We start from the raw sequence: 11,071 nt of genomic DNA on the forward strand, positions 1-11,071 counted from the left end.
TATCAACAAATGGGTTTTTGAATATGTGACTTATTTTTAAAACTGTACAGATTTTCCTTAAATTGTATTCAAATAAGTCCTAGCCAAGTTAATATATATTAATACTTTTATACTGCCCTTAAGAAAAAGAAAAGATTCGTAGAAAAACACCTATTAACATAGAGCTTTCCTTCATCTTCACCTTTGACTTTACTCAATTATTTTTCAAGAGTGTTGACCAGCACTGTTGCTACTAGCCACATGTTATTATTGAAATTTAAATCAAAATTAAAAATAAATCAAAAGCCCAGTTTATTGCCACATTTTCAAGTGTTCAATGACCACATGGGTGTAGTGGATACTATATTGGTCTGCAGATATATGGAACATTTTCTTCATCACTGAAAATTCTACTGGAGAGCCATGCTCAAGATAAGAGAAAAAGCAACAGAATATTTGCCCATAAAGAAAATGACAACTTGCTGGGGGAAAACAATTTGCTTATAAATACACCTGCTGATTGAGAAGTCACAATTTGTTGGAGTTCAATTACAAAATGATTTTTGTCTTTCCATTATGTCCACCAGCAACACTAGATCAAATTTGCTTTTCCAGCTGGGTCATTGCTGCCTTAACAATGTCTTACAATGATTCTTTAGTCATTTTTAGTTATTAAAACAATGTCAACAATCTTTTTTGTTCCAATAATTAAGACTGAATGTGGCTAGGCACGGTGGCTCACACCTGTAAATCCCAGCACTTTGTGAGGCCAAGGTGAGAGGATCACTCAAGCCCAGGAGTTCAAGATCAGCCTGGGCAACATGGCAAGATCCTGTCTCTACAAAAAAATAAAAACTTAACCCAGTGTACCTGTAGTCACAGAGGCTGAGGTAGGAAGATTGCTTGGGCCCAGGAGGTTGAGGCTCCAGTGGGTCACGATCTGATCTAGCCACTGCACTCCAACCTGGGTGACAGTATGAGACCCTATCTCAAAAAAAAAAAAAAAAAAAAAAGACTCGGTGCCATTAAATTTTTAATACTTGAATGTCACACTCGACTCAGAGCTCTTGTCCTCTCTTACCAGTTCCCCTCCCCAACACAAGCTTTAATGTTTGAAGTGAAAGAGAAAGGTATGGTTTGTCTCTGAGACACCTTTTATTCCTTCTTTTTTAAAAAAAACTTCATTGTTTTAATTAACACATAATTGAAATAATTTTTACAGAGTATATAGTGAACTTTTGATACTCTATCATGATCAGGGTAATTAGCATATCCATCATTTCAAACATTTATCATTTCTGGGAACATTCAATATCTTCCTTCTGGCTGTATAAAACTATAATATATTATTGTTTACTATAGTCATCCAACAGTGCTATATATAGAACACTAGAACTTATCCCTATCTACCTTTAATTTGTATTCTTTAACAAATCTTTCCCTCACCCATGTCCCTCTACCCTTCCCAGCCTCTAGTATCCTCTGCTGTAGTTTTTACCTCTAAGAGATCAACTAATTTTTAGCTTCCCCATGTGAGTGAGAACATACCGGGGTTTAACTTTCTATCCCTGGCTTATTTCACTTAGCATAATGTCCCCCAGTTCTATCCATGTTGCAGTGAATGACAGGATTTCATTCCTCGTGCGGCTGAATAGTATTCCACGGTATGCCACATGGTTCTTCCTCTGTTGATGGACATTAAGTTGATTCCATATCTTGGATATTGTGAGTGGTGCTGCAATAAACACGGAGGTGCAGATGTCTCTTTTATATATGAATTTCCTCTCCTCTGGATAAATGCCCAGGGACATTTGCTACCATGGATTTGGGGACAAGATGCAGATGTGTCTGAGGCAACAAAACTCTCCTCATATGATTGTCTCTGTGGGAAGACATGGAGTTGGGAAAAGCCTCTGCTGTTCTTGTAGTTTAAGCTGCCTCCATCTGGTTGTGATGGCCTCCCTGATGTGTCAGCCTCTACATAAGGGGTGTACATGTGAAGTTTCACACTAGACCTGTGTGTCCAAAATCCTCTCAGTCTCCAAGGGCCCCTCCATTTAACATCATTTCTCCTTAAACCTTGCCATGAACACATCTTCAAAATCAGGAGACATCGGCCAGCATTTCCCTCTTCTTTTCTATTATGAGGGAGGAGAGCTGAAAAGAAAAGCATGTCATACATTCAGCAACAGAAGTCTCCAGATTCTAGCTTTGCACAGTGGCAGTCTCATAGCCAATGAGGTTTATTTGAGGCACGATTACTGCTAATTAAAAACTTTTCCCAACACCCCATCATAATGACTTGAAGTATAGTTGGCAGAGGCAATTTTTGACAGTCTCTCTGGAGACTGAACTATCTCAGGTTTTAAAAAAAAAGCTGACAATTTTTTAAGCCTCCAGATTCTGCAGCTAAGTAAATACTTGAAGGGAAAGGGTGTCAGTCTCCTCTTTTTCAAGACACCCCCAACCTTCTTGAGTATTTTATCAAAGCTGACTCACTTGCCTCCATGAATGGAAAAGCACCACTGTCACCTTCTCCAAGGGCAGACAGAGGAGGGAAGACCTCCAACCACAAATTGTGAATGTTTTCCTCCAAGTTCCTGGGTTGCAGGAGGAAATCAGAGGACAGGGGTGCATGGTAGCTAGTGGTAGCAGTAGGGATGAATGCCACTCAGCATGCACTGACAACTATTAGTGGCTTAGGAATGCTTAGTGCCTTGTGTCCTCAGCTCTGGGTTTTAGCCACAATTCTGAGACAACAGGAAAAATCAAACTCCACTTTCTCCTACATATGCAATAGATATTAGAATCAGCCTTAAATTTATGCCTTAAAATTTCCATCCAACCATAGTAAAGATTTTTAGTCATTTTAGAGCTATGTTCCAGAGTAGTTTCCAAGTCAGAATAAGTTAAACCATTTGCCTTTTGATACTTGATATTTTATGGTTTCCAATTTGCTATTTGCAGCTAACCTTAGGGGTGAACAGCTCTAATTCATCTGAATGGAGAAACAGTGTAACCAACCAGTTTCTTACTGTGACAATATACTTGGGCTGCTTTGTCCAGGCTGTTGGGATGGAGCCAGCCAATGGCTAAGAATGAGAGTCATTGATTCACATGACAGGGGGCCCGATACAGGTCGAGTTCTACCTGCACATCTGAGGATTGCCCCTGAATAATATTTATATCTGAACGAATCGATTCTAATACAGCAGTAAAAAATGTGGGCTTCAGAGTCAAACACCTGAGCTGACGGTCCATCCCAACCACGTATTAACTCTGTGAAGTTGAGCACATTGCAGAACTTCCTGTGCCCCTGTGTAATCATCCCTACAACGGTGGCTCCTGGGTGGCTATGAGGGTAATATGTGATTATGCACCTGCAGGGCTTACATGTGCTTAAACATTTGCCATCATTAACTTTCATATTACAATCTGATAGAATTAGAAACCATAAAGGTGTTATGAGGAGGAGGAGAGATATTTACAGAAATATTTGCCAAACTCACTTGTAATCTGTAATCTGACCATTTACTGCACACACTGTCCATGCTCTGGATGTCACTGGACTCCATTGCTAGATGGTGCTCCCCAGTGTGATTTTCCAGGCATTGCATTATCTTTGGTGTAATATTATGTTTTTATTAAAGTCACATTACCATGTGATATTCAGAGTACAAAATTTAACATAAAACAAATTTAATACCAAGAAAGGCCACTTATGTTTAAATGATTTCTCTCTAACCCACTATTTGTAATAGCAGTAGAATAAAAGGAAATATTTTCACTGCAATAAAAATTGGAAGGCAAAAATACCTTTTTCAAAATGTAAGTAAAAATAAATTTATCTTAATGTTGGAATTCTTTATCAAAATGGCAAAAGTTGTTTAATTGAATTAAGGTATTTCATATGAGAAGGCAATTCTGAGAAAGTAATGTAGACACTGTTCGCTCAAAATTCATATTGAAGCTTTAAAGCCCAATATAATTGTATTTGGAGATGGGATCTTTGGAAGATAATTAGGTTTACGTGAGGTCACGAGAGTGCCACTCTCCTGATGGCATTGGTGCCCTCATAAAAGCCCCAGAGAGTTTGCTCTCCGCCCCACCCTACTTTACCTTACACCTGCTATATGAGAACACAGCAAGAAGATGGCATCTACAGGCAGGAAGAGAGCCCTCATCACAAAAATAGGCATTTTGATCTTGGACTTTTAGCCTCCAGAACTGTAAGAAAATTAATTTCTATTGTTTTGGACAGCTAGTCTAAGATTGTGTATGTGTGTGTGCATGTGTGTGCGTGTGTGACAGAGAGAGAGAGAGAGAGAGAGAGACAGGGTCTCACTCAAGGATCTTGCCACCACAGCCTCCCAAATAGCTGGGACTACAGGTGCATGCCACCTTGCCCATCTAATTTTCGTATTTTTTGTAGAGATGGGGTTTCACTATGTTGGGCCAAGCTGGTCTCAAACTCCTGAGCTCAAGTGACCCACCCGTCTTGGCCTCCCAAAGCGCTGGGATTACAGGCGTGAGCCACCATGCCCAGCCCTAAGATGTTTTATTACAGCAGCCCAAGCTAAAGTAGCACTCTACATGCTTTTATTATCAGCAAAAGTTTTTGAGTATGTTGAAATAAATGTGTACATTGTTACAGAAATAAAAATATAAAACTTTGAATGGACATTTAGAAATCTATTAAAAAAGAAAAGAATTCTGGAGTAATTTATGCAGATCTGAATAAAAAGTAACGATCGGTTTGGTTGGCTCCCTTACTGAGGCACTTATGAATCTGGTACTGACCCAGCAAAACATCTTCCAACTCAGCACTCGGCTAAGAGGGCAGGAAGGAATCCTGCTCTAAAGAGATGACTTCAGAATTCACTTGCTCTACTATTTGTTTCAATTCAAACAAAAGTTTATACTTTCCTCATGACCGTGAAAGACTGAAGTAAAACCACCATACTGGCATGATACAATGTAGTAGATAAACTGGCTGTTTATCAGAATATATGAAATTCATGCTGAGCCATTTATCAGTGACCTTGAATTAATTCTTTAACTTCAGTTTCCACATTTGTAAAACTGAGAAAATAATGGCAGTATCTGTCTCAGTGGGTTGTTACCTGATGTTCCGTGTCTTGGTAAACCATTGTTTCATATATTTTGATCAGTTTTTGTTGTGCAGGCAGAAAGTCCAGTCCCTGTTACTGCAGAAGGGCTTCCACCTTGATTTCCGACAGGAAAATTGAAATGAGCACGTGCACTGATAAAGCCTTATTTGTTCTCTCTCATTTGAGGGACATGGAACCCTTGACTGCCTTTAGCAAATTCTGCGATGCTTTCCAATACCACTAACGGCCCATTTCATGTCTGCTCCAGTTGAACGGTGACCTGCACCCAGGATGCACCCAGGAATGGCCCTTCAGCCTGCCTCCTGCTCTTCCTCACTCCAACTAGAAGGTGGTAGACAAGAACATTTCTAGGCAGAATCTCCAAGGCCCAGGCAGAGGAGCACAGAAAAAAAAAAAAAAGGGAGACAGCAGCGCAACCCGGTACATATAATTTAAGGACCCCTTGCCCTTGACAATTGATTTGACTGTCATCTTCCCGTTGGACATTTTTTTTTAAACTCAATGCTATTCACTCCTTTTATATGCTATATTTAAACTTGAGAAAAAACCACATGTGCTTCCATTTCTCCTGACATCTTCCTTTTCCATCCATCTAAGTCCTTCCCCCATCATTTGCAGCCCAGAAAGAATGCAAACTGTGGTACCCAGGCCCATACAGCTGTCAGGGCTCAAAACACAATACCCTTAAAATTGGCACCTTGGCAAGGTGAGTACTTTGAACCTAAGGAAACTGGAAGGCCTCTGAAGCAAGCTCTTTCTGACCTTCTCCCATCTTCCTGTTTCTTGCCCCTTCTTCTCCCTCTAAGCAAGCATAGAAAACAATTCCTCTTCCCCAAAGCAGGCCATAGAAGTAGAACCTCTCTTCCCCAAAGAAAACCATAAAACCTAGAAAGATCACACTCTCCTTCTCCCTTGAAGACCCTCATTTCAGAGGGGTTGTGCCCCAGGAAGAAGGAATGCTACATGGAGAGGCCAAGAAGTCTCTGAACAGAGAGGCCTTGCTGGGTCTCCCCACTCACTCAGTCAATTACCACTCAATCATACACTTTTGTCCTACCACATTTCCATATGGCTGTCCATTTTTCATCAAACTTAAGCACAAAAATAGGCAGTTTTCCCTGGGTCTTTGAGTCTTCATATCTGAAGGCTCCTGTGTCATACAAAACTTTGATTAAATACATCCTTATGCTTTTGTCTTGTTAACCTGTCTTTTGTTATAAGGGCGTCAGCCATGCCCCTTGTGATGGGTGAGAAAAGGGATCACACCTTTCCACAGACCCCACCTACCACCACCCAGATCTACCTGGTACCACAAAGGGCCTCAGTACACCTCTGTGTGGATGCCAGTCTATATCTCTGTGTCCTGATCACATACTCCCCAAAGTGCTGCTGGGCCTGTAGCCACAGGGGTAAACAAGTGGAGCTCAGTTGGACTTTGGGTAATCCATCTGGGGATGATGCCTTGGGACCTAAAAGCAGGCCCATTCATTTGCACAGGAACTTCTGTGGTCCTGGAAAACCAGGACAGCATGTAGAAGTGGGTGAGGGGGGGAGGAAGACAGAAGCTGCTGGTATATGGGTGTCCTGGCTCAGTGAGGAACTGGGGTTCAGGGTGGCAACTATAAGGCAGGGTACACAGGGCAGGGTCTCCACTGACCCAGCTCTAGAGGCAGTACTGTCTCACTTAAAACTCTCACTAAGGAACCATATTGAAATATATTTATTTAACTATTTAAATACTTCTTGTGACAAACTATATTATTTGTATCTAGTATTAATTACTTGGAAAAATCAAACTCATAAATTTGGCAACGACAGACAACAAAATAATTTCCACCAAAAAATGATAAAGACTTCAGCAGAATTTTTTTTCTCCCTCACTGGTCAAGTTGTTTTCTGGCAGACAGTGAGCTAAAATTACAAGAAATTCTCTGGGGAGCAGATTGCAAGAACCAGAATGAAATAAAGTGTGCTTCTTCAGAAACAAAATGTTGGAACTCCATTCCAAACAGCATTTTCTCATAAGAGATACAGTTTTATTTGCCTTCAGTGTATCATTCCAAGAAGTTTTGACTCCCATGATTGGGCTTAGATATCCAGTGGGTGTTTTCAGATACACGGCATCCCTTAAGGGAGATTTATATGCAACTATAAGGTGCCATAAGGAAGGTAAAAAAAAATGCTTGTCTGATGAGGGTATCCTTTGATTCACTTCACCTCAAGCATTTGATCAAAGTTCACTAGATATAGGTCTGTCACGTGGAAATAGATGGAAACCTTCCAAATAGAAATCTGACTATACCCTGCCAAGATAATTCCTAACTAGATGTATTTACACACACTTGCAGTTTTTGATGTCTTTGGGAGATCAGTACTTATTTTGGGAAAACGACCAAAAAAGATTATAAATTAATAATACCTTTTTAATGCCTCAGGTCAATAACTAATTTAAGAAATTTGCTTGAATGTTTCTTATTATACCCTTGAATAAAATCCACAAACCAAACAGGAAGCAGCTTCATTAACCCATTACAAGGGAAAAAGTGACATCTGAAATGAACTTGGAAAACTCTAAAAAAGCAATATAATTTTTACAGTATATTACAGTGACAGTAAAAGACAGAAACTAGGTTTGACTTAAAGTCACATGACAGCTGCACAAACTGATATTTTAAATAGAAAACTCTATCTTCACAGGATAAAATAAAAGTCAGGAATTTTCAAAGAGAAAAAAAATCAGACATTATCTTTAAAAACCAGCTGGAAATGCATCCTGCTTATGTCTCACATGAATTCTTGCTGAAATTTAAATGAACTTTGCTAGAACATTGGCAAAGTGGGGATAATAAAGTAAAATATTACATGCTTGACTAGTCCAGGAATTTGGGCTTCTTCTGGATTCAAAAAGATGGACTGAAAAAGCACTGAGAGGTAGTGAGCAGGTGTATTCACGTGAAGATGAGACATTTGCAAGACAGGCATGAACAGGAATGATTATTTCAAACTGCTAAAGAGTCAGGAGTGTGAAGAGGGAATTCTTGTGTGCTGTTGGTGGGGATGTAAATTTTATGGAAAATTGTACAGAGGGACCTTTCATTAGTCTGTTCTCACGCTGCTATAAAGAAATACCCGAGACTGGGTAATTCACTAAGAAAAGAGGTTTAATTGATTCACAGTTCAGCATGGCTGGGGAGGCCTTAGAAAATTTATAATCATGGCGGAAGGGGAAGCAAACATATCCTTCTTCACATGGTGGCAGCAAGGAGAAGAATGAGTGCCCAGCAAAGGGGGCAGCCCCTTATAAAACTGTCAGATCTCATAAGAACTAACACCCTATCATGAGAAAAGGATGGGGGAAACTGCCCTCGTGATTCAATTATCTACACCTGGTCCCTCCCATGACATGTGGGAATTATGGGAACTACAATTCAGGATGGTGCTTGGGTAGGGACACAGCCAAACCATATAAGTCTGCCCTAGACCCTCCCAAATCACATGTCCCCACATTTTGAAACACAATCATACCCTTCCAACAGTCCCCCAAAGTCTTCACTCATTCCAGCATTAACCCAAAAGTCTAACTCTAAAATCTCATCTGAGACAAGGTAAGTCCCTTCCACCTATGAGCCTGTAAAATCAAAAGCAAGTTAGTTACTTCCTAGATACAATGGTGGTACAGGCATTGGGTAAATACACCCATTCCAAATGGGAAATGTTGGCTTAAACAACGGAGCTACAGGTCCCATGCAAGTCTGAAATCCAACAGGGCAGTGATTAAACCTTAAAGTTCCAAAATGATCTCCTTTGACTCCACGTCTGACACCCAAGTCACACTGATGCAAAATGTGGACTCCCATGGCATTGGGCAGCCCTGCTCCTGTGGTTTTGCAGTGTACATTCCCCCTCCCGGATGCTTACACAGGCTGGCATTGAATGCCTGTGGTTTTTCCAGGTGCCTGGTGCAAGCTGTCAAAGGATCTACCATTCTGGGGTCTGGAAGACAGTGGCCCTCTTCTCACAGATCCACTAGGCAGTGCCCCAGTAGGGACTCTCTGGGGGCTCCAACCCCATATTTCCCTTCTGCACTGCCCTAGCAGAGGTTCTCCATAAGGGATCCATCCCTGCAGCAAAATTCTGCCTGGACATCCAGGCATTTCCATACATCCTCTGAAATCTAGGCAGAGGTTACCGAACCTTAATTCTTGACTTCTGTGCACCCATAGGCTCAACACCACATGGAAGCTGCCAAGTCTTGGGACTTGCACCTGCTGAAACCATGGTCCACACTGTACCTTGGCACATTTTAGCCATTGCTGGAGTGGCTAGGACATAGGGCACCAAATCCCTAGGCTGCACACCACAGGAGGCCTCTGGCCCTGGCCCACAAAACCATTTTTTCCCTCCTAGGCCTCTGGGCCTGTGATGGGAGGGGTTTCTGTGGTCTCTGACATGCCCTGAAGACATTTTCCCCATTGTCTTGGTGATTAACATTCAGCTTCCAATTACTTATGAAAATTTCTGCAGCAGGCTTGAATTTCTTCCCCCAAAATGGGTTTTTCTTTTCTGTCACATCCTCAGGCTGCAAATTTTCCAAACTTTTGTGCTCTTCTTCCTCTTGAACACTTTGCTGTTTAGAAATTTTTTCCACCAGATACCCTCAAATCATCTCTTTGAAGTTCAAAGTTCCACAGATCTCTAGGGCAGGGGCAATATGCCTCCAGTCTCTTTCCATAGCAAGAGTGACCTTTACTTCAGTTCCCAACACCTTTCTCATCTCTATCTGAGACCACCTCAGTCTGGACTTCATTGTCCACATCACTATCAGCATTTTGGTCAAAGCCATTCAACAAGTCTCTAAAAAGTCCCAAACTTTTCCACATCTTCCTGTCTTCTGAGCCCTCCAAGTCTCTAGAAAGTTCCAAATTTCCCCACATTTTTCTATCTTCTTCTGAGCCCTCCAAACTGTTCTGACCTCTGTCTGTTTCTCAGTTTCAAAGTCACTTCCACATTTTTGGGTATCTTTGTAGCAGCACCCCACTACCCAGTACCAATTTATTGTATTAGTTCTTTCTCATGCTGCTAATAAAGACATACCTGAGACTGGGTAATTTATAAAGAAAAGAGGCTTAATTGACTCACAGTTCCACATGGCTTGGGAGGCCTCAGGAAACTTACAATCATGGCAGAAGACACCTCTTCACAAGGCAGCAGGAAAAAGAATGAGAGCAGAGTGAAAGGGAAAGCCCCTTATAAAACCATCAGATCTCATGAGAACTAACTCAATATCATGAGAACAGGATGGGGGAAACTGCCCCCATGATTCAATTATCTCCACCTGGTCCCTCCCACAACACATGAGGATTATGGGAACTACAGTTCAAGATGAGATTTGGGTGGGGACACAGAAAACATATCAGTCCTCAACAAACTAAAAGTAGAATTACCATAGGATCCAGCAATTCTACTTCTGGGTATTTATCCAAATGATTTTAAATCTGTTTTTCAAAGAGATGTCTTCACTCCCATATTCAGCTCAGTAGTATTCACAATAGGCAAGTTATGGAATCAACCTGTGTCCATCAACAAATGAATGGATGAAGAAAAGGTGGCATGTATACAAAACGAAGTACTATTTGCCCTTTAAAAAAAGAGAAACCCTATCATTTGCAACAACATGGATAAAAGTGGAGAACATTATGCTAAGTGAAATAAACCAGACACAGAAAGAAAAATATTACATGTTTATCCTTATATGTGGAATCTAAAACCTAAAATCAAAAATCAAAGAAGAGAATAGAGGAGTGGTTACAGAGGCTGGTGGTAGGGGATGGAGAGATGATGGTCAAAGAGTACGAAATCTCAAACAGCAATTGGTTTGTTGGTTTCTTTTTGAGCTCTGCACAGCGTGGTGAATGTATTAATAGTAGATTGTCCATTTCAAAGTTGCTAACAGAGTAAAT

At 40.9% G+C, this 11,071-nt stretch overlaps 1 non-coding gene across 1 annotated transcript; it reads left to right on the plus strand.

Annotated features, from left to right (window-relative positions):
- The first annotated feature begins 2,186 nt into the window (after positions 1–2,186).
- LOC115896316 lies at positions 2,187–2,327 on the plus strand. Its single transcript, XR_004056200.1, has one exon. It is a non-coding gene; the product is annotated as a U4 spliceosomal RNA (small nuclear RNA).
- The last annotated feature ends 8,744 nt before the right edge of the window (positions 2,328–11,071 follow it).

This window comes from Rhinopithecus roxellana, chromosome 2 (genome assembly GCF_007565055.1).
Source record: "Rhinopithecus roxellana isolate Shanxi Qingling chromosome 2, ASM756505v1, whole genome shotgun sequence".
NCBI lineage: Eukaryota > Metazoa > Chordata > Mammalia > Primates > Cercopithecidae > Rhinopithecus > Rhinopithecus roxellana.